Genomic DNA, 19,686 nt, shown 5'->3' with positions numbered 1-19,686 from the left:
GGGACAAGATGCGTCCTCCGCTAGTGTCGAAGGCTACACGCGCCCAGCGAATGACAGGGGGTGCAACGAGCAGCAGTGCGTCTCACACACGCGGCGGTGCGCCCGCCAATTCGGCCGTCACTCTGCTGGGACGCCGGGCGCGCCTCCCCGCGCCGTCCTCGAGGAACTGGCGGTTGCGGAAGGAAGCGCTTTCGTCAAATGCGGCCGAAAACTAACATTTTGTGTGTTGGGAGAAAAGCCGAACGCGAATTCTGCCGTGCTGCTACATTAGATGAGCGCCAACGGCCATACCATGATGAATACACCGGTTCTCGTCCGATCACCGAAGTTAAGCATCATCGGGCCCGGCTAGTACTTGGATGGGTGACCGCCTGGGAAACCCGGGTGCTGTTGGCTCCCTTCCTGTCCTTTTTTTTTTGTAATGTCGCCAGCCCAATTTTCAAACTACCTTTCTGTTGTGACAAAGATGCTTCCTTAAGCCTTTTAAACTACTGTAATGGTACGAAAATGCAGTAATTAACTCAGTTTGAGGGAGAATGTGCTAACCAAGTTTGCCAAGAAGACTTTGAAAACGACAAAACAGTACGAATCGGCAGGTGATTTCTGAAATACGTCACCGCCTATTGTTGTGTAGGAGTGTAGAGTTCCAAATTTGATTTGTAACCACGAATTTATTCCTTAGTCGTCTCGTCTCGTCTCGTCTCGTCTCGTCCCGCAGACGTTTGTCGTGCTTGCGCTGTCATATGGACTACGACCCGAGCGGCAGCGAGCGGCAGTCGAGCAAAGTCGGGACAAGTCGGGACGGGGACAGGGACAGGGATAGGAATGGTGCGAATGCACTGCAAACTACGCAGACACCTGGTGTGAGAAGAGGCGAGGCGAGGCGAGGCGAGGCGAGGCGAGGAAGCCCACATCGCTATCAGTGGGCCCTCCAGCACGACACTGCCACACCCCGCACAGGCCCTCCGCTGAACATCAGGGACAAGATGCGTCCTCCGCTAGTGTCGAAGGCTACACGCGCCCAGCGAATGACAGGGGGTGCAACGAGCAGCAGTGCGTCTCACACACGCGGCGGTGCGCCCGCCAATTCGGCCGTCACTCTGCTGGGACGCCGGGCGCGCCTCCCCGCGCCGTCCTCGAGGAACTGGCGGTTGCGGAAGGAAGCGCTTTCGTCAAATGCGGCCGAAAACTAACATTTTGTGTGTTGGGAGAAAAGCCGAACGCGAATTCTGCCGTGCTGCTACATTAGATGAGCGCCAACGGCCATACCATGATGAATACACCGGTTCTCGTCCGATCACTGAAGTTAAGCATCATCGGGCCCGGCTAGTACTTGGATGGGTGACCGCCTGGGAAACCCGGGTGCTGTTGGCTCCCTTCCTGTTTTTTTTTTTTTTTTGTAATGTCGCCAGCCCAATTTTCAAACTACCTTTCTGTTGTGACAAAGATGCTTCCTTAAGCCTTTTAAACTACTGTAATGGTACGAAAATGCAGTAATTAACTCAGTTTGAGGGAGAATGTGCTAACCAAGTTTGCCAAGAAGACTTTGAAAACGACAAAACAGTACGAATCGGCAGGTGATTTCTGAAATACGTCACCGCCTATTGTTGTGTAGGAGTGTAGAGTTCCAAATTTGATTTGTAACCACGAATTTATTCCTTAGTCGTCTCGTCTCGTCTCGTCTCGTCTCGTCCCGCAGACGTTTGTCGTGCTTGCGCTGTCATATGGACTACGACCCGAGCGGCAGCGAGCGGCAGTCGAGCAAAGTCGGGACAAGTCGGGACGGGGACAGGGACAGGGATAGGAATGGTGCGAATGCACTGCAAACTACGCAGACACCTGGTGTGAGAAGAGGCGAGGCGAGGCGAGGCGAGGCGAGGCGAGGAAGCCCACATCGCTACCAGTGGGCCCTCCAGCACGACACTGCCACACCCCGCACAGGCCCTCCGCTGAACACCAGGGACAAGATGCGTCCTCCGCTAGTGTCGAAGGCTACACGCGCCCAGCGAATGACAGGGGGTGCAACGAGCAGCAGTGCGTCTCACACACGCGGCGGTGCGCCCGCCAATTCGGCCGTCACTCTGCTGGGACGCCGGGCGCGCCTCCCCGCGCCGTCCTCGAGGAACTGGCGGTTGCGGAAGGAAGCGCTTTCGTCAAATGCGGCCGAAAACTAACATTTTGTGTGTTGGGAGAAAAGCCGAACGCGAATTCTGCCGTGCTGCTACATTAGATGAGCGCCAACGGCCATACCATGATGAATACACCGGTTCTCGTCCGATCACCGAAGTTAAGCATCATCGGGCCCGGCTAGTACTTGGATGGGTGACCGCCTGGGAATCCCGGGTGCTGTTGGCTCCCTTCCTGTCCTTTTTTTTTTGTAATGTCGCCAGCCCAATTTTCAAACTACCTTTCTGTTGTGACAAAGATGCTTCCTTAAGCCTTTTAAACTACTGTAATGGTACGAAAATGCAGTAATTAACTCAGTTTGAGGGAGAATGTGCTAACCAAGTTTGCCAAGAAGACTTTGAAAACGACAAAACAGTACGAATCGGCAGGTGATTTCTGAAATACGTCACCGCCTATTGTTGTGTAGGAGTGTAGAGTTCCAAATTTGATTTGTAACCACGAATTTATTCCTTAGTCGTCTCGTCTCGTCTCGTCTCGTCTCGTCCCGCAGACGTTTGTCGTGCTTGCGCTGTCATATGGACTACGACCCGAGCGGCAGCGAGCGGCAGTCGAGCAAAGTCGGGACAAGTCGGGACGGGGACAGGGACAGGGATAGGAATGGTGCGAATGCACTGCAAACTACGCAGACACCTGGTGTGAGAAGAGGCGAGGCGAGGCGAGGCGAGGCGAGGCGAGGAAGCCCACATCGCTACCAGTGGGCCCTCCAGCACGACACTGCCACACCCCGCACAGGCCCTCCGCTGAACACCAGGGACAAGATGCGTCCTCCGCTAGTGTCGAAGGCTACACGCGCCCAGCGAATGACAGGGGGTGCAACGAGCAGCAGTGCGTCTCACACACGCGGCGGTGCGCCCGCCAATTCGGCCGTCACTCTGCTGGGACGCCGGGCGCGCCTCCCCGCGCCGTCCTCGAGGAACTGGCGGTTGCGGAAGGAAGCGCTTTCGTCAAATGCGGCCGAAAACTAACATTTTGTGTGTTGGGAGAAAAGCCGAACGCGAATTCTGCCGTGCTGCTACATTAGATGAGCGCCAACGGCCATACCATGATGAATACACCGGTTCTCGTCCGATCACCGAAGTTAAGCATCATCGGGCCCGGCTAGTACTTGGATGGGTGACCGCCTGGGAAACCCGGGTGCTGTTGGCTCCCTTCCTGTTTTTTTTTTTTTTTTGTAATGTCGCCAGCCCAATTTTCAAACTACCTTTCTGTTGTGACAAAGATGCTTCCTTAAGCCTTTTAAACTACTGTAATGGTACGAAAATGCAGTAATTAACTCAGTTTGAGGGAGAATGTGCTAACCAAGTTTGCCAAGAAGACTTTGAAAACGACAAAACAGTACGAATCGGCAGGTGATTTCTGAAATACGTCACCGCCTATTGTTGTGTAGGAGTGTAGAGTTCCAAATTTGATTTGTAACCACGAATTTATTCCTTAGTCGTCTCGTCTCGTCTCGTCTCGTCTCGTCCCGCAGACGTTTGTCGTGCTTGCGCTGTCATATGGACTACGACCCGAGCGGCAGCGAGCGGCAGTCGAGCAAAGTCGGGACAAGTCGGGACGGGGACAGGGACAGGGATAGGAATGGTGCGAATGCACTGCAAACTACGCAGACACCTGGTGTGAGAAGAGGCGAGGCGAGGCGAGGCGAGGCGAGGCGAGGAAGCCCACATCGCTACCAGTGGGCCCTCCAGCACGACACTGCCACACCCCGCACAGGCCCTCCGCTGAACACCAGGGACAAGATGCGTCCTCCGCTAGTGTCGAAGGCTACACGCGCCCAGCGAATGACAGGGGGTGCAACGAGCAGCAGTGCGTCTCACACACGCGGCGGTGCGCCCGCCAATTCGGCCGTCACTCTGCTGGGACGCCGGGCGCGCCTCCCCGCGCCGTCCTCGAGGAACTGGCGGTTGCGGAAGGAAGCGCTTTCGTCAAATGCGGCCGAAAACTAACATTTTGTGTGTTGGGAGAAAAGCCGAACGCGAATTCTGCCGTGCTGCTACATTAGATGAGCGCCAACGGCCATACCATGATGAATACACCGGTTCTCGTCCGATCACCGAAGTTAAGCATCATCGGGCCCGGCTAGTACTTGGATGGGTGACCGCCTGGGAATCCCGGGTGCTGTTGGCTCCCTTCCTGTCCTTTTTTTTTTGTAATGTCGCCAGCCCAATTTTCAAACTACCTTTCTGTTGTGACAAAGATGCTTCCTTAAGCCTTTTAAACTACTGTAATGGTACGAAAATGCAGTAATTAACTCAGTTTGAGGGAGAATGTGCTAACCAAGTTTGCCAAGAAGACTTTGAAAACGACAAAACAGTACGAATCGGCAGGTGATTTCTGAAATACGTCACCGCCTATTGTTGTGTAGGAGTGTAGAGTTCCAAATTTGATTTGTAACCACGAATTTATTCCTTAGTCGTCTCGTCTCGTCTCGTCTCGTCTCGTCCCGCAGACGTTTGTCGTGCTTGCGCTGTCATATGGACTACGACCCGAGCGGCAGCGAGCGGCAGTCGAGCAAAGTCGGGACAAGTCGGGACGGGGACAGGGACAGGGATAGGAATGGTGCGAATGCACTGCAAACTACGCAGACACCTGGTGTGAGAAGAGGCGAGGCGAGGCGAGGCGAGGCGAGGCGAGGAAGCCCACATCGCTACCAGTGGGCCCTCCAGCACGACACTGCCACACCCCGCACAGGCCCTCCGCTGAACACCAGGGACAAGATGCGTCCTCCGCTAGTGTCGAAGGCTACACGCGCCCAGCGAATGACAGGGGGTGCAACGAGCAGCAGTGCGTCTCACACACGCGGCGGTGCGCCCGCCAATTCGGCCGTCACTCTGCTGGGACGCCGGGCGCGCCTCCCCGCGCCGTCCTCGAGGAACTGGCGGTTGCGGAAGGAAGCGCTTTCGTCAAATGCGGCCGAAAACTAACATTTTGTGTGTTGGGAGAAAAGCCGAACGCGAATTCTGCCGTGCTGCTACATTAGATGAGCGCCAACGGCCATACCATGATGAATACACCGGTTCTCGTCCGATCACTGAAGTTAAGCATCATCGGGCCCGGCTAGTACTTGGATGGGTGACCGCCTGGGAAACCCGGGTGCTGTTGGCTCCCTTCCTGTTTTTTTTTTTTTTGTAATGTCGCCAGCCCAATTTTCAAACTACCTTTCTGTTGTGACAAAGATGCTTCCTTAAGCCTTTTAAACTACTGTAATGGTACGAAAATGCAGTAATTAACTCAGTTTGAGGGAGAATGTGCTAACCAAGTTTGCCAAGAAGACTTTGAAAACGACAAAACAGTACGAATCGGCAGGTGATTTCTGAAATACGTCACCGCCTATTGTTGTGTAGGAGTGTAGAGTTCCAAATTTGATTTGTAACCACGAATTTATTCCTTAGTCGTCTCGTCTCGTCTCGTCTCGTCTCGTCCCGCAGACGTTTGTCGTGCTTGCGCTGTCATATGGACTACGACCCGAGCGGCAGCGAGCGGCAGTCGAGCAAAGTCGGGACAAGTCGGGACGGGGACAGGGACAGGGATAGGAATGGTGCGAATGCACTGCAAACTACGCAGACACCTGGTGTGAGAAGAGGCGAGGCGAGGCGAGGCGAGGCGAGGCGAGGAAGCCCACATCGCTACCAGTGGGCCCTCCAGCACGACACTGCCACACCCCGCACAGGCCCTCCGCTGAACACCAGGGACAAGATGCGTCCTCCGCTAGTGTCGAAGGCTACACGCGCCCAGCGAATGACAGGGGGTGCAACGAGCAGCAGTGCGTCTCACACACGCGGCGGTGCGCCCGCCAATTCGGCCGTCACTCTGCTGGGACGCCGGGCGCGCCTCCCCGCGCCGTCCTCGAGGAACTGGCGGTTGCGGAAGGAAGCGCTTTCGTCAAATGCGGCCGAAAACTAACATTTTGTGTGTTGGGAGAAAAGCCGAACGCGAATTCTGCCGTGCTGCTACATTAGATGAGCGCCAACGGCCATACCATGATGAATACACCGGTTCTCGTCCGATCACCGAAGTTAAGCATCATCGGGCCCGGCTAGTACTTGGATGGGTGACCGCCTGGGAAACCCGGGTGCTTTTGGCTCCCTTCCTGTTTTTTTTTTTTTTTTTTTAATGTCGCCAGCCCAATTTTCAAACTACCTTTCTGTTGTGACAAAGATGCTTCCTTAAGCCTTTTAAACTACTGTAATGGTACGAAAATGCAGTAATTAACTCAGTTTGAGGGAGAATGTGCTAACCAAGTTTGCCAAGAAGACTTTGAAAACGACAAAACAGTACGAATCGGCAGGTGATTTCTGAAATACGTCACCGCCTATTGTTGTGTAGGAGTGTAGAGTTCCAAATTTGATTTGTAACCACGAATTTATTCCTTAGTCGTCTCGTCTCGTCTCGTCTCGTCTCGTCTCGTCTCGTCCCGCAGACGTTTGTCGTGCTTGCGCTGTCATATGGACTACGACCCGAGCGGCAGCGAGCGGCAGTCGAGCAAAGTCGGGACAAGTCGGGACGGGGACAGGGACAGGGATAGGAATGGTGCGAATGCACTGCAAACTACGCAGACACCTGGTGTGAGAAGAGGCGAGGCGAGGCGAGGCGAGGCGAGGCGAGGCGAGGAAGCCCACATCGCTACCAGTGGGCCCTCCAGCACGACACTGCCACACCCCGCACAGGCCCTCCGCTGAACACCAGGGACAAGATGCGTCCTCCGCTAGTGTCGAAGGCTACACGCGCCCAGCGAATGACAGGGGGTGCAACGAGCAGCAGTGCGTCTCACACACGCGGCGGTGCGCCCGCCAATTCGGCCGTCACTCTGCTGGGACGCCGGGCGCGCCTCCCCGCGCCGTCCTCGAGGAACTGGCGGTTGCGGAAGGAAGCGCTTTCGTCAAATGCGGCCGAAAACTAACATTTTGTGTGTTGGGAGAAAAGCCGAACGCGAATTCTGCCGTGCTGCTACATTAGATGAGCGCCAACGGCCATACCATGATGAATACACCGGTTCTCGTCCGATCACCGAAGTTAAGCATCATCGGGCCCGGCTAGTACTTGGATGGGTGACCGCCTGGGAAACCCGGGTGCTGTTGGCTCCCTTCCTGTCTTTTTTTTTTTGTAATGTCGCCAGCCCAATTTTCAAACTACCTTTCTGTTGTGACAAAGATGCTTCCTTAAGCCTTTTAAACTACTGTAATGGTACGAAAATGCAGTAATTAACTCAGTTTGAGGGAGAATGTGCTAACCAAGTTTGCCAAGAAGACTTTGAAAACGACAAAACAGTACGAATCGGCAGGTGATTTCTGAAATACGTCACCGCCTATTGTTGTGTAGGAGTGTAGAGTTCCAAATTTGATTTGTAACCACGAATTTATTCCTTAGTCGTCTCGTCTCGTCTCGTCTCGTCTCGTCCCGCAGACGTTTGTCGTGCTTGCGCTGTCATATGGACCACGACCCGAGCGGCAGCGAGCGGCAGTCGAGCAAAGTCGGGACAAGTCGGGACGGGGACAGGGACAGGGATAGGAATGGTGCGAATGCACTGCAAACTACGCAGACACCTGGTGTGAGAAGAGGCGAGGCGAGGCGAGGCGAGGCGAGGCGAGGCGAGGAAGCCCACATCGCTACCAGTGGGCCCCCCAGCACGACACTGCCACACCCCGCACAGGCCCTCCGCTGAACACCAGGGACAAGATGCGTCCTCCGCTAGTGTCGAAGGCTACACGCGCCCAGCGAATGACAGGGGGTGCAACGAGCAGCAGTGCGTCTCACACACGCGGCGGTGCGCCCGCCAATTCGGCCGTCACTCTGCTGGGACGCCGGGCGCGCCTCCCCGCGCCGTCCTCGAGGAACTGGCGGTTGCGGAAGGAAGCGCTTTCGTCAAATGCGGCCGAAAACTAACATTTTGTGTGTTGGGAGAAAAGCCGAACGCGAATTCTGCCGTGCTGCTACATTAGATGAGCGCCAACGGCCATACCATGATGAATACACCGGTTCTCGTCCGATCACCGAAGTTAAGCATCATTGGGCCCGGCTAGTACTTGGATGGGTGACCGCCTGGGAAACCCAGGTGCTGTTGGCTCCCTTCCTGTTTTTTTTTTTTGTAATGTCGCCAGCCCAATTTTCAAACTACCTTTCTGTTGTGACAAAGATGCTTCCTTAAGCCTTTTAAACTACTGTAATGGTACGAAAATGCAGTAATTAACTCAGTTTGAGGGAGAATGTGCTAACCAAGTTTGCCAAGAAGACTTTGAAAACGACAAAACAGTACGAATCGGCAGGTGATTTCTGAAATACGTCACCGCCTATTGTTGTGTAGGAGTGTAGAGTTCCAAATTTGATTTGTAACCACGAATTTATTCCTTAGTCGTCTCGTCTCGTCTCGTCTCGTCCCGCAGACGTTTGTCGTGCTTGCGCTGTCATATGGACTACGACCCGAGCGGCAGCGAGCGGCAGTCGAGCAAAGTCGGGACAAGTCGGGACGGGGACAGGGACAGGGATAGGAATGGTGCGAATGCACTGCAAACTACGCAGACACCTGGTGTGAGAAGAGGCGAGGCGAGGCGAGGCGAGGCGAGGCGAGGAAGCCCACATCGCTACCAGTGGGCCCTCTAGCACGACACTGCCACACCCCGCACAGGCCCTCCGCTGAACACCAGGGACAAGATGCGTCCTCCGCTAGTGTCGAAGGCTACACGCGCCCAGCGAATGACAGGGGGTGCAACGAGCAGCAGTGCGTCTCACACACGCGGCGGTGCGCCCGCCAATTCGGCCGTCACTCTGCTGGGACGCCGGGCGCGCCTCCCCGCGCCGTCCTCGAGGAACTGGCGGTTGCGGAAGGAAGCGCTTTCGTCAAATGCGGCCGAAAACTAACATTTTGTGTGTTGGGAGAAAAGCCGAATGCGAATTCTGCCGTGCTGCTACATTAGATGAGCGCCAACGGCCATACCATGATGAATACACCGGTTCTCGTCCGATCACCGAAGTTAAGCATCATCGGGCCCGGCTAGTACTTGGATGGGTGACCGCCTGGGAAACCCGGGTGCTGTTGGCTCCCTTCCTGTTTTTTTTTTTTGTAATGTCGCCAGCCCAATTTTCAAACTACCTTTCTGTTGTGACAAAGATGCTTCCTTAAGCCTTTTAAACTACTGTAATGGTACGAAAATGCAGTAATTAACTCAGTTTGAGGGAGAATGTGCTAACCAAGTTTGCCAAGAAGACTTTGAAAACGACAAAACAGTACGAATCGGCAGGTGATTTCTGAAATACGTCACCGCCTATTGTTGTGTAGGAGTATAGAGTTCCAAATTTGATTTGTAACCACGAATTTATTCCTTAGTCGTCTCGTCTCGTCTCGTCTCGTCTCGTCCCGCAGACGTTTGTCGTGCTTGCGCTGTCATATGGACCACGACCCGAGCGGCAGCGAGCGGCAGTCGAGCAAAGTCGGGACAAGTCGGGACGGGGACAGGGACAGGGATAGGAATGGTGCGAATGCACTGCAAACTACGCAGACACCTGGTGTGAGAAGAGGCGAGGCGAGGCGAGGAAGCCCACATCGCTACCAGTGGGCCCTCCAGCACGACACTGCCACACCCCGCACAGGCCCTCCGCTGAACACCAGGGACAAATGCGTCCTCCGCTAGTGTCGAAGGCTACACGCGCCCAGCGAATGACAGGGGGTGCAACGAGCAGCAGTGCGTCTCACACACGCGGCGGTGCGCCCGCCAATTCGGCCGTCACTCTGCTGGGACGCCGGGCGCGCCTCCCCGCGCCGTCCTCGAGGAACTGGCGGTTGCGGAAGGAAGCGCTTTCGTCAAATGCGGCCGAAAACTAACATTTTGTGTGTTGGGAGAAAAGCCGAACGCGAATTCTGCCGTGCTGCTACATTAGATGAGCGCCAACGGCCATACCATGATGAATACACCGGTTCTCGTCCGATCACCGAAGTTAAGCATCATCGGGCCCGGCTAGTACTTGGATGGGTGACCGCCTGGGAAACCCGGGTGCTGTTGGCTCCCTTCCTGTTTTTTTTTTTTTTTTTGTAATGTCGCCAGCCCAATTTTCAAACTACCTTTCTGTTGTGACAAAGATGCTTCCTTAAGCCTTTTAAACTACTGTAATGGTACGAAAATGCAGTAATTAACTCAGTTTGAGGGAGAATGTGCTAACCAAGTTTGCCAAGAAGACTTTGAAAACGACAAAACAGTACGAATCGGCAGGTGATTTCTGAAATACGTCACCGCCTATTGTTGTGTAGGAGTGTAGAGTTCCAAATTTGATTTGTAACCACGAATTTATTCCTTAGTCGTCTCGTCTCGTCTCGTCTCGTCCCGCAGACGTTTGTCGTGCTTGCGCTGTCATATGGACTACGACCCGAGCGGCAGCGAGCGGCAGTCGAGCAAAGTCGGGACAAGTCGGGACGGGGACAGGGACAGGGATAGGAATGGTGCGAATGCACTGCAAACTACGCAGACACCTGGTGTGAGAAGAGGCGAGGCGAGGCGAGGAAGCCCACATCGCTACCAGTGGGCCCTCCAGCACGACACTGCCACACCCCGCACAGGCCCTCCGCTGAACACCAGGGACAAATGCGTCCTCCGCTAGTGTCGAAGGCTACACGCGCCCAGCGAATGACAGGGGGTGCAACGAGCAGCAGTGCGTCTCACACACGCGGCGGTGCGCCCGCCAATTCGGCCGTCACTCTGCTGGGACGCCGGGCGCGCCTCCCCGCGCCGTCCTCGAGGAACTGGCGGTTGCGGAAGGAAGCGCTTTCGTCAAATGCGGCCGAAAACTAACATTTTGTGTGTTGGGAGAAAAGCCGAACGCGAATTCTGCCGTGCTGCTACATTAGATGAGCGCCAACGGCCATACCATGATGAATACACCGGTTCTCGTCCGATCACCGAAGTTAAGCATCATCGGGCCCGGCTAGTACTTGGATGGGTGACCGCCTGGGAAACCCGGGTGCTGTTGGCTCCCTTCCTGTTTTTTTTTTTTTTTTGTAATGTCGCCAGCCCAATTTTCAAACTACCTTTCTGTTGTGACAAAGATGCTTCCTTAAGCCTTTTAAACTACTGTAATGGTACGAAAATGCAGTAATTAACTCAGTTTGAGGGAGAATGTGCTAACCAAGTTTGCCAAGAAGACTTTGAAAACGACAAAACAGTACGAATCGGCAGGTGATTTCTGAAATACGTCACCGCCTATTGTTGTGTAGGAGTGTAGAGTTCCAAATTTGATTTGTAACCACGAATTTATTCCTTAGTCGTCTCGTCTCGTCTCGTCTCGTCCCGCAGACGTTTGTCGTGCTTGCGCTGTCATATGGACTACGACCCGAGCGGCAGCGAGCGGCAGTCGAGCAAAGTCGGGACAAGTCGGGACGGGGACAGGGACAGGGATAGGAATGGTGCGAATGCACTGCAAACTACGCAGACACCTGGTGTGAGAAGAGGCGAGGCGAGGCGAGGCGAGGCGAGGCGAGGAAGCCCACATCGCTACCAGTGGGCCCTCCAGCACGACACTGCCACACCCCGCACAGGCCCTCCGCTGAACACCAGGGACAAGATGCGTCCTCCGCTAGTGTCGAAGGCTACACGCGCCCAGCGAATGACAGGGGGTGCAACGAGCAGCAGTGCGTCTCACACACGCGGCGGTGCGCCCGCCAATTCGGCCGTCACTCTGCTGGGACGCCGGGCGCGCCTCCCCGCGCCGTCCTCGAGGAACTGGCGGTTGCGGAAGGAAGCGCTTTCGTCAAATGCGGCCGAAAACTAACATTTTGTGTGTTGGGAGAAAAGCCGAACGCGAATTCTGCCGTGCTGCTACATTAGATGAGCGCCAACGGCCATACCATGATGAATACACCGGTTCTCGTCCGATCACCGAAGTTAAGCATCATCGGGCCCGGCTAGTACTTGGATGGGTGACCGCCTGGGAAACCCGGGTGCTGTTGGCTCCCATCCTGTTTTTTTTTTTTTTGTAATGTCGCCAGCCCAATTTTCAAACTACCTTTCTGTTGTGACAAAGATGCTTCCTTAAGCCTTTTAAACTACTGTAATGGTACGAAAATGCAGTAATTAACTCAGTTTGAGGGAGAATGTGCTAACCAAGTTTGCCAAGAAGACTTTGAAAACGACAAAACAGTACGAATCGGCAGGTGATTTCTGAAATACGTCACCGCCTATTGTTGTGTAGGAGTGTAGAGTTCCAAATTTGATTTGTAACCACGAATTTATTCCTTAGTCGTCTCGTCTCGTCTCGTCTCGTCTCGTCCCGCAGACGTTTGTCGTGCTTGCGCTGTCATATGGACCACGACCCGAGCGGCAGCGAGCGGCAGTCGAGCAAAGTCGGGACAAGTCGTGACGGGGACAGGGACAGGGATAGGAATGGTGCGAATGCACTGCAAACTACGCAGACACCTGGTGTGAGAAGAGGCGAGGCGAGGCGAGGCGAGGCGAGGCGAGGAAGCCCACATCGCTACCAGTGGGCCCTCCAGCACGACACTGCCACACCCCGCACAGGCCCTCCGCTGAACACCAGGGACAAGATGCGTCCTCCGCTAGTGTCGAAGGCTACACGCGCCCAGCGAATGACAGGGGGTGCAACGAGCAGCAGTGCGTCTCACACACGCGGCGGTGCGCCCGCCAATTCGGCCGTCACTCTGCTGGGACGCCGGGCGCGCCTCCCCGCGCCGTCCTCGAGGAACTGGCGGTTGCGGAAGGAAGCGCTTTCGTCAAATGCGGCCGAAAACTAACATTTTGTGTGTTGGGAGAAAAGCCGAACGCGAATTCTGCCGTGCTGCTACATTAGATGAGCGCCAACGGCCATACCATGATGAATACACCGGTTCTCGTCCGATCACCGAAGTTAAGCATCATCGGGCCCGGCTAGTACTTGGATGGGTGACCGCCTGGGAAACCCGGGTGCTGTTGGCTCCCTTCCTGTTTTTTTTTTTTTTTTGTAATGTCGCCAGCCCAATTTTCAAACTACCTTTCTGTTGTGACAAAGATGCTTCCTTAAGCCTTTTAAACTACTGTAATGGTACGAAAATGCAGTAATTAACTCAGTTTGAGGGAGAATGTGCTAACCAAGTTTGCCAAGAAGACTTTGAAAACGACAAAACAGTACGAATCGGCAGGTGATTTCTGAAATACGTCACCGCCTATTGTTGTGTAGGAGTGTAGAGTTCCAAATTTGATTTGTAACCACGAATTTATTCCTTAGTCGTCTCGTCTCGTCTCGTCTCGTCTCGTCCCGCAGACGTTTGTCATGCTTGCGCTGTCATATGGACCACGACCCGAGCGGCAGCGAGCGGCAGTCGAGCAAAGTCGGGACAAGTCGGGACGGGGACAGGGACAGGGATAGGAATGGTGCGAATGCACTGCAAACTACGCAGACACCTGGTGTGAGAAGAGGCGAGGCGAGGCGAGGCGAGGCGAGGCGAGGAAGCCCACATCGCTACCAGTGGGCCCTCCAGCACGACACTGCCACACCCCGCACAGGCCCTCCGCTGAACACCAGGGACAAGATGCGTCCTCCGCTAGTGTCGAAGGCTACACGCGCCCAGCGAATGACAGGGGGTGCAACGAGCAGCAGTGCGTCTCACACACGCGGCGGTGCGCCCGCCAATTCGGCCGTCACTCTGCTGGGACGCCGGGCGCGCCTCCCCGCGCCGTCCTCGAGGAACTGGCGGTTGCGGAAGGAAGCGCTTTCGTCAAATGCGGCCGAAAACTAACATTTTGTGTGTTGGGAGAAAAGCCGAACGCGAATTCTGCCGTGCTGCTACATTAGATGAGCGCCAACGGCCATACCATGATGAATACACCGGTTCTCGTCCGATCACCGAAGTTAAGCATCATCGGGCCCGGCTAGTACTTGGATGGGTGACCGCCTGGGAAACCCGGGTGCTGTTGGCTCCCTTCCTGTTTTTTTTTTTTTTGTAATGTCGCCAGCCCAATTTTCAAACTACCTTTCTGTTGTGACAAAGATGCTTCCTTAAGCCTTTTAAACTACTGTAATGGTACGAAAATGCAGTAATTAACTCAGTTTGAGGGAGAATGTGCTAACCAAGTTTGCCAAGAAGACTTTGAAAACGACAAAACAGTACGAATCGGCAGGTGATTTCTGAAATACGTCACCGCCTATTGTTGTGTAGGAGTGTAGAGTTCCAAATTTGATTTGTAACCACGAATTTATTCCTTAGTCGTCTCGTCTCGTCTCGTCTCGTCTCGTCCCGCAGACGTTTGTCGTGCTTGCGCTGTCATATGGACCACGACCCGAGCGGCAGCGAGCGGCAGTCGAGCAAAGTCGGGACAAGTCGTGACGGGGACAGGGACAGGGATAGGAATGGTGCGAATGCACTGCAAACTACGCAGACACCTGGTGTGAGAAGAGGCGAGGCGAGGCGAGGCGAGGCGAGGCGAGGAAGCCCACATCGCTACCAGTGGGCCCTCCAGCACGACACTGCCACACCCCGCACAGGCCCTCCGCTGAACACCAGGGACAAGATGCGTCCTCCGCTAGTGTCGAAGGCTACACGCGCCCAGCGAATGACAGGGGGTGCAACGAGCAGCAGTGCGTCTCACACACGCGGCGGTGCGCCCGCCAATTCGGCCGTCACTCTGCTGGGACGCCGGGCGCGCCTCCCCGCGCCGTCCTCGAGGAACTGGCGGTTGCGGAAGGAAGCGCTTTCGTCAAATGCGGCCGAAAACTAACATTTTGTGTGTTGGGAGAAAAGCCGAACGCGAATTCTGCCGTGCTGCTACATTAGATGAGCGCCAACGGCCATACCATGATGAATACACCGGTTCTCGTCCGATCACCGAAGTTAAGCATCATCGGGCCCGGCTAGTACTTGGATGGGTGACCGCCTGGGAAACCCGGGTGCTGTTGGCTCCCTTCCTGTTTTTTTTTTTTTTTTTGTAATGTCGCCAGCCCAATTTTCAAACTACCTTTCTGTTGTGACAAAGATGCTTCCTTAAGCCTTTTAAACTACTGTAATGGTACGAAAATGCAGTAATTAACTCAGTTTGAGGGAGAATGTGCTAACCAAGTTTGCCAAGAAGACTTTGAAAACGACAAAACAGTACGAATCGGCAGGTGATTTCTGAAATACGTCACCGCCTATTGTTGTGTAGGAGTGTAGAGTTCCAAATTTGATTTGTAACCACGAATTTATTCCTTAGTCGTCTCGTCTCGTCTCGTCTCGTCCCGCAGACGTTTGTCGTGCTTGCGCTGTCATATGGACTACGACCCGAGCGGCAGCGAGCGGCAGTCGAGCAAAGTCGGGACAAGTCGGGACGGGGACAGGGACAGGGATAGGAATGGTGCGAATGCACTGCAAACTACGCAGACACCTGGTGTGAGAAGAGGCGAGGCGAGGCGAGGCGAGGCGAGGCGAGGAAGCCCACATCGCTACCAGTGGGCCCTCCAGCACGACACTGCCACACCCCGCACAGGCCCTCCGCTGAACACCAGGGACAAGATGCGTCCTCCGCTAGTGTCGAAGGCTACACGCGCCCAGCGAATGACAGGGGGTGCAACGAGCAGCAGTGCGTCTCACACACGCGGCGGTGCGCCCGCCAATTCGGCCGTCACTCTGCTGGGACGCCGGGCGCGCCTCCCCGCGCCGTCCTCGAGGAACTGGCGGTTGCGGAAGGAAGCGCTTTCGTCAAATGCGGCCGAAAACTAACATTTTGTGTGTTGGGAGAAAAGCCGAACGCGAATTCTGCCGTGCTGCTACATTAGATGAGCGCCAACGGCCATACCATGATGAATACACCGGTTCTCGTCCGATCACCGAAGTTAAGCATCATCGGGCCCGGCTAGTACTTGGATGGGTGACCGCCTGGGAAACCCGGGTGCTGTTGGCTCCCTTCCTGTTTTTTTTTTTGTAATGTCGCCAGCCCAATTTTCAAACTACCTTTCTGTTGTGACAAAGATGCTTCCTTAAGCCTTTCAAACTACTGTAATGGTACGAAAATGCAGTAATTAACTCAGTTTGAGGGAGAATGTGCTAACCAAGTTTGCCAAGAAGACTTTGAAAACGACAAAACAGTACGAATCGGCAGGTGATTTCTGAAATACGTCACCGCCTATTGTTGTGTAGGAGTGTAGAGTTCCAAATTTGATTTGTAACCACGAATTTATTCCTTAGTCGTCTCGTCTCGTCTCGTCTCGTCTCGTCCCGCAGACGTTTGTCGTGCTTGCGCTGTCATATGGACCACGACCCGAGCGGCAGCGAGCGGCAGTCGAGCAAAGTCGGGACAAGTCGGGACGGGGACAGGGACAGGGATAGGAATGGTGCGAATGCACTGCAAACTACGCAGACACCTGGTGTGAGAAGAGGCGAGGCGAGGCGAGGCGAGGCGAGGCGAGGAAGCCCACATCGCTACCAGTGGGCCCTCCAGCACGACACTGCCACACCCCGCACAGGCCCTCCGCTGAACACCAGGGACAAGATGCGTCCTCCGCTAGTGTCGAAGGCTACACGCGCCCAGCGAATGACAGGGGGTGCAACGAGCAGCAGTGCGTCTCACACACGCGGCGGTGCGCCCGCCAATTCGGCCGTCACTCTGCTGGGACGCCGGGCGCGCCTCCCCGCGCCGTCCTCGAGGAACTGGCGGTTGCGGAAGGAAGCGCTTTCGTCAAATGCGGCCGAAAACTAACATTTTGTGTGTTGGGAGAAAAGCCGAACGCGAATTCTGCCGTGCTGCTACATTAGATGAGCGCCAACGGCCATACCATGATGAATACACCGGTTCTCGTCCGATCACCGAAGTTAAGCATCATCGGGCCCGGCTAGTACTTGGATGGGTGACCGCCTGGGAAACCCGGGTGCTGTTGGCTCCCTTCCTGTTTTTTTTTTTTTTTGTAATGTCGCCAGCCCAATTTTCAAACTACATTTCTGTTGTGACAAAGATGCTTCCTTAAGCCTTTTAAACTACTGTAATGGTACGAAAATGCAGTAATTAACTCAGTTTGAGGGAGAATGTGCTAACCAAGTTTGCCAAGAAGACTTTGAAAACGACAAAACAGTACGAATCGGCAGGTGATTTCTGAAATACGTCACCGCCTATTGTTGTGTAGGAGTGTAGAGTTCCAAATTTGATTTGTAACCACGAATTTATTCATTAGTCGTCTCGTCTCGTCTCGTCTCGTCTCGTCCCGCAGACGTTTGTCGTGCTTGCGCTGTCATATGGACCACGACCCGAGCGGCAGCGAGCGGCAGTCGAGCAAAGTCGGGACAAGTCGGGACGGGGACAGGGACAGGGATAGGAATGGTGCGAATGCACTGCAAACTACGCAGACACCTGGTGTGAGAAGAGGCGAGGCGAGGCGAGGCGAGGCGAGGCGAGGAAGCCCACATCGCTACCAGTGGGCCCTCCAGCACGACACTGCCACACCCCGCACAGGCCCTCCGCTGAACACCAGGGACAAGATGCGTCCTCCGCTAGTGTCGAAGGCTACACGCGCCCAGCGAATGACAGGGGGTGCAACGAGCAGCAGTGCGTCTCACACACGCGGCGGTGCGCCCGCCAATTCGGCCGTCACTCTGCTGGGACGCCGGGCGCGCCTCCCCGCGCCGTCCTCGAGGAACTGGCGGTTGCGGAAGGAAGCGCTTTCGTCAAATGCGGCCGAAAACTAACATTTTGTGTGTTGGGAGAAAAGCCGAACGCGAATTCTGCCGTGCTGCTACATTAGATGAGCGCCAACGGCCATACCATGATGAATACACCGGTTCTCGTCCGATCACCGAAGTTAAGCATCATCGGGCCCGGCTAGTACTTGGATGGGTGACCGCCTGGGAAACCCGGGTGCTGTTGGCTCCCTTCCTGTTTTTTTTTTTTGTAATGTCGCCAGCCCAATTTTCAAACTACCTTTCTGTTGTGACAAAGATGCTTCCTTAAGCCTTTTAAACTACTGTAATGGTACGAAAATGCAGTAATTAACTCAGTTTGAGGGAGAATGTGCTAACCAAGTTTGCCAAGAAGACTTTGAAAACGACAAAACAGTACGAATCGGCAGGTGATTTCTGAAATACGTCACCGCCTATTGTTGTGTAGGAGTGTAGAGTTCCAAATTTGATTTGTAACCACGAATTTATTCCTTAGTCGTCTCGTCTCGTCTCGTCTCGTCTCGTCCCGCAGACGTTTGTCGTGCTTGCGCTGTCATATGGACTACGACCCGAGCGGCAGCGAGCGGCAGTCGAGCAAAGTCGGGACAAGTCGGGACGGGGACAGGGACAGGGATAGGAATGGTGCGAATGCACTGCAAACTACGCAGACACCTGGTGTGAGAAGAGGCGAGGCGAGGCGAGGCGAGGCGAGGCGAGGAAGCCCACATCGCTACCAGTGGGCCCTCCAGCACGACACTGCCACACCCCGCACAGGCCCTCCGCTGAACACCAGGGACAAGATGCGTCCTCCGCTAGTGTCGAAGGCTACACGCGCCCAGCGAATGACAGGGGGTGCAACGAGCAGCAGTGCGTCTCACACACGCGGCGGTGCGCCCGCCAATTCGGCCGTCACTCTGCTGGGACGCCGGGCGCGCCTCCCCGCGCCGTCCTCGAGGAACTGGCGGTTGCGGAAGGAAGCGCTTTCGTCAAATGCGGCCGAAAACTAACATTTTGTGTGTTGGGATCAAAGCCGAAAGCGAATTCTGCCGTGCTGCTACATTAGATGAGCGCCAACGGCCATACCATGATGAATACACCGGTTCTCGTCCGATCACCGAAGTTAAGCATCATCGGGCCCGGCTAGTACTTGGATGGGTGACCGCCTGGGAAACCCGGGTGCTGTTGGCTCCCTTCCTGTTTTTTTTTTTTGTAATGTCGCCAGCCCAATTTTCAAACTACCTTTCTGTTGTGACAAAGATGCTTCCTTAAGCCTTTTAAACTACTGTAATGGTACGAAAATGCAGTAATTAACTCAGTTTGAGGGAGAATGTGCTAACCAAGTTTGCCAAGAAGACTTTGAAAACGACAAAACAGTACGAATCGGCAGGTGATTTCTGAAATACGTCACCGCCTATTGTTGTGTAGGAGTGTAGAGTTCCAAATTTGATTTGTAACCACGAATTTATTCATTAGTCGTCTCGTCTCGTCTCGTCTCGTCTCGTCCCGCAGACGTTTGTCGTGCTTGCGCTGTCATATGGACCACGACCCGAGCGGCAGCGAGCGGCAGTCGAGCAAAGTCGGGACAAGTCGGGACGGGGACAGGGACAGGGATAGGAATGGTGCGAATGCACTGCAAACTACGCAGACACCTGGTGTGAGAAGAGGCGAGGCGAGGCGAGGCGAGGCGAGGCGAGGAAGCCCACATCGCTACCAGTGGGCCCTCCAGCACGACACTGCCACACCCCGCACAGGCCCTCCGCTGAACACCAGGGACAAGATGCGTCCTCCGCTAGTGTCGAAGGCTACACGCGCCCAGCGAATGACAGGGGGTGCAACGAGCAGCAGTGCGTCTCACACACGCGGCGGTGCGCCCGCCAATTCGGCCGTCACTCTGCTGGGACGCC

At 54.9% G+C, this 19,686-nt stretch overlaps 20 non-coding genes across 20 annotated transcripts; all 20 read left to right on the top strand.

The window, feature by feature from the left end:
* The first annotated feature begins 277 nt into the window (after nt 1-277).
* On the top strand, nt 278-396 carry LOC126155595 (5S ribosomal RNA). Its single transcript, XR_007533046.1, has one exon. It is a non-coding gene; the product is annotated as a 5S ribosomal RNA (ribosomal RNA).
* Nucleotides 397-1,255: 859 nt separating this feature from the next.
* On the top strand, nt 1,256-1,374 carry LOC126155849 (5S ribosomal RNA). The gene has a single exon (XR_007533284.1). It is a non-coding gene; the product is annotated as a 5S ribosomal RNA (ribosomal RNA).
* Nucleotides 1,375-2,236: 862 nt separating this feature from the next.
* LOC126155585 (5S ribosomal RNA) lies at nt 2,237-2,355 on the top strand. Its single transcript, XR_007533037.1, has one exon. It is a non-coding gene; the product is annotated as a 5S ribosomal RNA (ribosomal RNA).
* An 859-nt stretch (nt 2,356-3,214) lies between these two features.
* LOC126155593 (5S ribosomal RNA) lies at nt 3,215-3,333 on the top strand. Its single transcript, XR_007533045.1, has one exon. It is a non-coding gene; the product is annotated as a 5S ribosomal RNA (ribosomal RNA).
* An 862-nt stretch (nt 3,334-4,195) lies between these two features.
* On the top strand, nt 4,196-4,314 carry LOC126155573 (5S ribosomal RNA). Its single transcript, XR_007533026.1, has one exon. It is a non-coding gene; the product is annotated as a 5S ribosomal RNA (ribosomal RNA).
* Nucleotides 4,315-5,173: 859 nt separating this feature from the next.
* Nucleotides 5,174-5,292, top strand: LOC126155848 (5S ribosomal RNA). The gene has a single exon (XR_007533283.1). It is a non-coding gene; the product is annotated as a 5S ribosomal RNA (ribosomal RNA).
* An 860-nt stretch (nt 5,293-6,152) lies between these two features.
* Nucleotides 6,153-6,271, top strand: LOC126154847 (5S ribosomal RNA). The gene has a single exon (XR_007532379.1). It is a non-coding gene; the product is annotated as a 5S ribosomal RNA (ribosomal RNA).
* Nucleotides 6,272-7,149: 878 nt separating this feature from the next.
* On the top strand, nt 7,150-7,268 carry LOC126155592 (5S ribosomal RNA). The gene has a single exon (XR_007533044.1). It is a non-coding gene; the product is annotated as a 5S ribosomal RNA (ribosomal RNA).
* An 864-nt stretch (nt 7,269-8,132) lies between these two features.
* LOC126154643 (5S ribosomal RNA) lies at nt 8,133-8,251 on the top strand. The gene has a single exon (XR_007532188.1). It is a non-coding gene; the product is annotated as a 5S ribosomal RNA (ribosomal RNA).
* An 853-nt stretch (nt 8,252-9,104) lies between these two features.
* On the top strand, nt 9,105-9,223 carry LOC126155590 (5S ribosomal RNA). The gene has a single exon (XR_007533042.1). It is a non-coding gene; the product is annotated as a 5S ribosomal RNA (ribosomal RNA).
* An 842-nt stretch (nt 9,224-10,065) lies between these two features.
* LOC126155589 (5S ribosomal RNA) lies at nt 10,066-10,184 on the top strand. The gene has a single exon (XR_007533041.1). It is a non-coding gene; the product is annotated as a 5S ribosomal RNA (ribosomal RNA).
* Nucleotides 10,185-11,026: 842 nt separating this feature from the next.
* On the top strand, nt 11,027-11,145 carry LOC126155588 (5S ribosomal RNA). Its single transcript, XR_007533040.1, has one exon. It is a non-coding gene; the product is annotated as a 5S ribosomal RNA (ribosomal RNA).
* Nucleotides 11,146-12,002: 857 nt separating this feature from the next.
* On the top strand, nt 12,003-12,121 carry LOC126155587 (5S ribosomal RNA). Its single transcript, XR_007533039.1, has one exon. It is a non-coding gene; the product is annotated as a 5S ribosomal RNA (ribosomal RNA).
* Nucleotides 12,122-12,981: 860 nt separating this feature from the next.
* LOC126155586 (5S ribosomal RNA) lies at nt 12,982-13,100 on the top strand. The gene has a single exon (XR_007533038.1). It is a non-coding gene; the product is annotated as a 5S ribosomal RNA (ribosomal RNA).
* Nucleotides 13,101-13,962: 862 nt separating this feature from the next.
* On the top strand, nt 13,963-14,081 carry LOC126155584 (5S ribosomal RNA). Its single transcript, XR_007533036.1, has one exon. It is a non-coding gene; the product is annotated as a 5S ribosomal RNA (ribosomal RNA).
* An 860-nt stretch (nt 14,082-14,941) lies between these two features.
* LOC126155583 (5S ribosomal RNA) lies at nt 14,942-15,060 on the top strand. The gene has a single exon (XR_007533035.1). It is a non-coding gene; the product is annotated as a 5S ribosomal RNA (ribosomal RNA).
* Nucleotides 15,061-15,918: 858 nt separating this feature from the next.
* On the top strand, nt 15,919-16,037 carry LOC126155582 (5S ribosomal RNA). The gene has a single exon (XR_007533034.1). It is a non-coding gene; the product is annotated as a 5S ribosomal RNA (ribosomal RNA).
* An 857-nt stretch (nt 16,038-16,894) lies between these two features.
* LOC126155581 (5S ribosomal RNA) lies at nt 16,895-17,013 on the top strand. Its single transcript, XR_007533033.1, has one exon. It is a non-coding gene; the product is annotated as a 5S ribosomal RNA (ribosomal RNA).
* Nucleotides 17,014-17,874: 861 nt separating this feature from the next.
* LOC126155580 (5S ribosomal RNA) lies at nt 17,875-17,993 on the top strand. The gene has a single exon (XR_007533032.1). It is a non-coding gene; the product is annotated as a 5S ribosomal RNA (ribosomal RNA).
* Nucleotides 17,994-18,851: 858 nt separating this feature from the next.
* Nucleotides 18,852-18,970, top strand: LOC126155579 (5S ribosomal RNA). Its single transcript, XR_007533031.1, has one exon. It is a non-coding gene; the product is annotated as a 5S ribosomal RNA (ribosomal RNA).
* Nucleotides 18,971-19,686: the final 716 nt, after the last annotated feature.

The sequence above is a fragment of the Schistocerca cancellata genome, unplaced genomic scaffold (genome assembly GCF_023864275.1).
Source record: "Schistocerca cancellata isolate TAMUIC-IGC-003103 unplaced genomic scaffold, iqSchCanc2.1 HiC_scaffold_1100, whole genome shotgun sequence".
Lineage (NCBI taxonomy): Eukaryota > Metazoa > Arthropoda > Insecta > Orthoptera > Acrididae > Schistocerca > Schistocerca cancellata.
Note: the sequence above shows the minus strand (reverse complement) of the source record. Positions and strands in the feature narration are given on the sequence as shown.